The sequence below is a fragment of the Phascolarctos cinereus genome, unplaced genomic scaffold (genome assembly GCF_003287225.1).
Source record: "Phascolarctos cinereus isolate Bilbo 61053 unplaced genomic scaffold, phaCin_HiC Scaffold_4;HRSCAF=312, whole genome shotgun sequence".
Lineage (NCBI taxonomy): Eukaryota > Metazoa > Chordata > Mammalia > Diprotodontia > Phascolarctidae > Phascolarctos > Phascolarctos cinereus.
The window spans coordinates 178,482,851-178,487,949 of record NW_027555847.1 but is presented as its reverse complement, the minus strand read 5'-3'; the positions used below and the strand labels follow the sequence as shown (position 1 = coordinate 178,487,949).

The 5,099-nt window shown below is 38.6% G+C and overlaps 1 pseudogene; it reads right to left on the bottom strand.

Annotated features, from left to right (window-relative positions):
- Window positions 1-1,315: 1,315 nt before the first annotated feature.
- Window positions 1,316-3,911, bottom strand: LOC110218854 (adenosine deaminase pseudogene; annotated as a pseudogene).
- Window positions 3,912-5,099: the final 1,188 nt, after the last annotated feature.

Genomic DNA, 5,099 nt, shown 5'->3' with positions numbered 1-5,099 from the left:
TACATTTAATCTGCATTATTCACATTTTCTCCATCACTTTCTTAAAGCTAAATAATCAATGAAACTAAAAATTAAGCTCTGATTTGTAGCCAATTCCTGGGGAATAAGGGCTCACATTGAAAATTTAACAATGGGCTCTCAGGAGCTATCTCCAGCATACACCTAGGTATGAGATTACAAAATATAAACACAGGTTGGGACTTATATAAAACTGGAGACTGAGGTAAACTGCAAAGAAATAGGACAACTATCAAGAGTAGGAAAATGGAAGAAAGGGACTAAAATGATGCCGGGATTTTTTGTTTTCACTTTGACTGGATAGTATGATTGCAATTCCTGATTTTTTAAAAATTAACCTGATGCATAATAAATTTTGTTCTAGTTCCCCATTTTTATACTATGTATGTCTGCATTTTAGGTGTGTTTCTCACAAGCAACAGATGGTGAGGTTTTTATTTCTTCATACAATTTGTCACTTCATCTTATTGGATTATTTATTCTACTCAAATTTCAAGTTATGAGAGCTAGGTTTGCATTTTCCTCCATTTGTTTTCATTATTTTCTTTCTGAATTAGGATTTTTTTTTGTTCCTCTTCCTCTTTAAAGACAGTTCTTTGTCTCTTCAGTTTTATTTCATCTACTTTAAGGCAACCCTATTTCCATAGCCTTTATTTTCTTGCGCTCCTGACCTCATTCCCCCATATCACCTCTTTCCTTAATTTTGGAGTTTTAAACTTATTAACACCTTTTTTTATTTATTTACTTTTCCTTTAATTATCTTATACATATCCCTTATTTTTTTCTCAGCTTAGTGATTAAGTAAAATTTCTCACTGTGGGCAGCTAGGTAATTCAGTGAATAGAGTGCTGGGCCTAGAGTCAGGAAGATTCATCTTCCTGAGTTCAAATCTGGCTCAGACACTTTTTTTTTTCTGGATTGATTAGTTTATTGATTGAGCACCACCACCCCCTCTCAGCACCCAGCAGGATCACTTCTTCAGAAGGGCCTCAGACTTGGCCCCTGGCAGTAGGTCATCTCAGCAAAGTTATTTTTAAATGATTTATAAGCAAAAGCCCTGAGTCTTGGGTGGTGAGCAGTCTGTATAAGTCTATACAAGACAAATGTTTCTTCATGGAGGTATCTTAATGCACAGTTGGCTAAAGAGTTGATCTGTTAATCAATATTGCCCCAAGAAAGATTATAGCACCTCTGCCCTACTGGGAAGGAAGCTTGAATCTGGTTCCTGAGTCATGGCTCCTGAGGCATTATGGGATCAGGAGTTTTTCTCTCCTGCTCTGTCGTGTTGGAGGCATCATCACTCTGACACATTAGAGGCTGGCTGTGGTATCTGATAGGCTTTGTACAGTTGATCAAGGAGCTCCTTTTTCTCATTGTCTGGAAGGAAGCTGGACTTGGCTGCATTGGTACTCAGTCATATAAATTCATCCTCAGTAAAGCCCATTTGTGTTTTTACCATGCAGCAATCTGTGTCAATGGTAGACTTGAAGATGAGGGGGTCATCTGTGTTGAGTAAATAGTTAGCCTTATCATCCTTAAATCATATGTCCGCGTGCATGGTGTCTGGTTTCCAGGTTCCTGTGAGATAGCTCGACCAGGGACACCCCTCAAAGTGAGTGTTCTCCCTCAGTAACTTATTATACAGGGTAGTGTTTTCCACAGTGTGGTAGATATGGCCTATCCTCTCAGTATGGAGAACATCCACTGCCTGCTGTACGACCTCACTTCTCTGGCAGATCTCACTTCCCCAGCATGGACTGTCTGATGAATGCCACGTTTCACTGCCTCCTCAATAGGCTTGTACATGCCCAGGGAAGAGGCTACTGTCCTTGATGGTCTCATCTCCAGCCAGGTCAATGGCTGCCACCATCTGCTGGTGATACTTCTTACAGAGTTCTACCACCTCAGGGGACCAGTTTGGCATGTGGCACACGCAGCATAGAATAGACCTGACTTTGACATGAAAGTGTCGCTCACCCTCTTGCAGGCCCTGGCTGACAAGAAACATGACTTCATTAGGGGTGAGGTCTCCTTCAGCCTGATTCCAGGGAATGGGTTCTACCTTGGAGTTGGCCAGCAGGTGGGGGATGTCCCAGTGGTCAACCTCCCTTTTGTTTCAATATATTTTCTGGCAATTCATCTGTTTGTGCTTAAGGTTTTTAATAGTTTTCCTTTTTCTGAATTACTTAATAATTTTGGTCTTTTTCTCCCTTTTCTTCTCCTAATGATCACTTTCTGATTCATTTCCTTTTAATACCTGATTCTGACTCCGATTCCTTTCCTTTTTGGTGACTAATGTCCTAGATGATGGAACTCAAAGCTTTTTTAGCTTACAGCCACTTTGGAGAATTGACTTTTCACCAGTCGGTCCCTGCCCACAGTGACTTCTAAGAGGATAGAACTGGCTTCAGCTGGATGCCTCTCCCTTTTTCTTCAGGCTAGTGCCCCACCTATCAAAGATGTGCTGGCACCTTGCCCTAATTCCCTCTGCTTTTTAGTTCTCTGAGTGCTGCTATGACAACATGATACCACCCAATATAACTTCCACTTTCCTATACCTTCAACTCCTCCATAAGGTAGCATGGGATTTCAGTAGAGTTCAGTTTGGTTGCTTGTTACCAAATGAGTGGTGGGGTGAAGACAAGGACAGAGTATAGTGACAGATATTTCATCCATATGGAAATTGTTGAGTGGATCTCATAACCTGAGCCCACAGGAAAGGCTGTGCCAACCTGCCACAGTGTGAGGCTCGTATAAAAGGGGGTGCTGAGTGAGCAAATTAAGGATTAACCTCTCATTAGATTGTTATTACATTACACTTCTTGATATCTGGTCTGTGGAATCAGCCACAATTATTTCCCTTATTATAAGGAATTCTTTTTGTGAGAAATTCTGAAAGTTTGTAAGTATCAAAGAAAATGTCTACTCCATCTTATTGGTCTTATGACCAAGGCAGTCATCAGCTAAAGGATGGTCTATGTAAGAAGTGGAGCATTTCTTAGAGATCCCTTTCATATGGATATGTTGATTTGCTGAATTGATTCATTCCTGCTCTAGAATGAAATAATGTATGTAGATTGTTGTCCAAACCTTAAAATGCTATAAACATGTTGTTGGATCCCTGAAGGAACCTCAACTTAACTCATGCCTCCAAAAGAATTCATCACTTAACCTACTCAACAAATCATCATTCAGTCTTAGCTTGAAGACCTTTAGTGAAACCACTAGCTTTCCTGGAAGTCCATTCATTCTACTTTGAAATAACTCTAATTATTAGGAAATTTATTTTCTCTCCATCAAGCTTAAATTTTAGCTTTCATGAACTTAATTACTATTTGAAGGCCCTTTGTAAAACCTATGATCTCCTCATAGTTTCACACTACTTCTGCTTCTAAGCCAGACTGAGTCCCCATTAATAGGTAAATAGGCAATATATTTCTTGTTCTCAGCTTCAGTTCAGAACAAGCTAATGGATAATCTCTCCTGGCTGTCTAAAAAAATGAAGTTTTCTATTGACTTCTATCTTTTGTTGAATTAAAAAAAATCTTTTCTCATGGATCCATCCTTTCTGTCAGAATATCTGGGTTCCCCTTTATTCTGTTGTACACTGGGATCTAGAATCATGCTTTGTTTTCAGAAAGATCATGGAACCTTGTTTACCCATTAGCAATTGGCACTGGACAATTAGGGTAGCACATATAGTACATAAAGACATCAGAGAGGTCATACACAATAGATTTCAGAAACTTAGACTAATGCACTCACTGCATACTGCATAGTCTCATTGCCTGGGAGGAGACAGATACAGAATGTGCAGGAGCAAGAATTAGACTCCGACTGGACTTAGATCTGAGAGCAGCTGAGATGATTGCAGTTCCCACAGAGGCATCCATGAAGTATCCTTAAATCAAGGAGTGGAATGGACTCTTTGGCAAGTGAGTCTATGGTGATAACAATAAATAGTGCTGGGCCGCAATCAGTTTACTGAAATTAAGGCAGGGCCACTTGTTATTCTGTGACATTGAGCCAATACCTTGAGAAGAGCAGAGCAACAGGATTCTGAATCCACCTTGATCATCACTTATTCCCCATTTGGACATCTCAAATAGGACTGTGAGGGTATCTGCACTGCTCTCTCCTAATATTGATCACTTTACACAATCTTTGGTTCTCACCGTCACTTAATGAGGCATACTAGAATGTTTTAAAAATTTGAAGGTAATTTTTTTTAACTTAATAGTATTTTATTTTAAAGATTTTGTCAACTACATATAGATAGTTTTCCACATTCATTTTTGTAAAATTTTGAGTTCCAAATTTTTCTCCCTTCCTCACTCCCCTCCTTGTCTCCCAAAGACAGCAAGCAATCTGATATAGCTTATACATGTGCAATCATGTTAAACATACTTCCTCATTAGTCATGTTGTAAAATAAGAATCAGAACAAAAATGGAAAAAAAACATGAGAAAGAAAAAAACAAAAACAAAAGTGAAAATAGTATCTTTTGATCTGCATTCGGACTCCATAATTCTTTCTCTGGATGTGGATAGCATTTTCCATCATGAATCTTTTGGAATTGTGATAGATCATTGTATTACTGAGAAGAGCTAAGTCTATAATAGTTGATCATCACACAGTGTTGCTATTGCTGTGTACAATGTTCTCGTAGTTCTGCTGACTTCACTCAGCATCAGTTCATGTAAGTCATTCCAGGTTTTTTTTTCTTTTAATTCACCTGCTCAAGAGATTACAGCAACTTATCTTAAGGATAATATACTATGACCAGGTAGGATTTGTACCAGGAATGCAGGGCTGGTTCAATATTAGGAAAACTATCAGCATAATTGATCATATCAACAACAAAACTAACAGAAATCATATTAATATCTCAATAGATGCATAAAAGCATTTGACAAAATACAACATCCATACCTATTAAAAACACTAGAAAGCATAGGAATAAATGGAATCTTCCTAAAAGTGGTAGGTAGCATCTATCTAAAACCATCAGCAAGCATTATATGTAATGGGGATAAACTAGAAGCATTTCCAATAAGATCAGGGGTGAAATAAGGATGTCC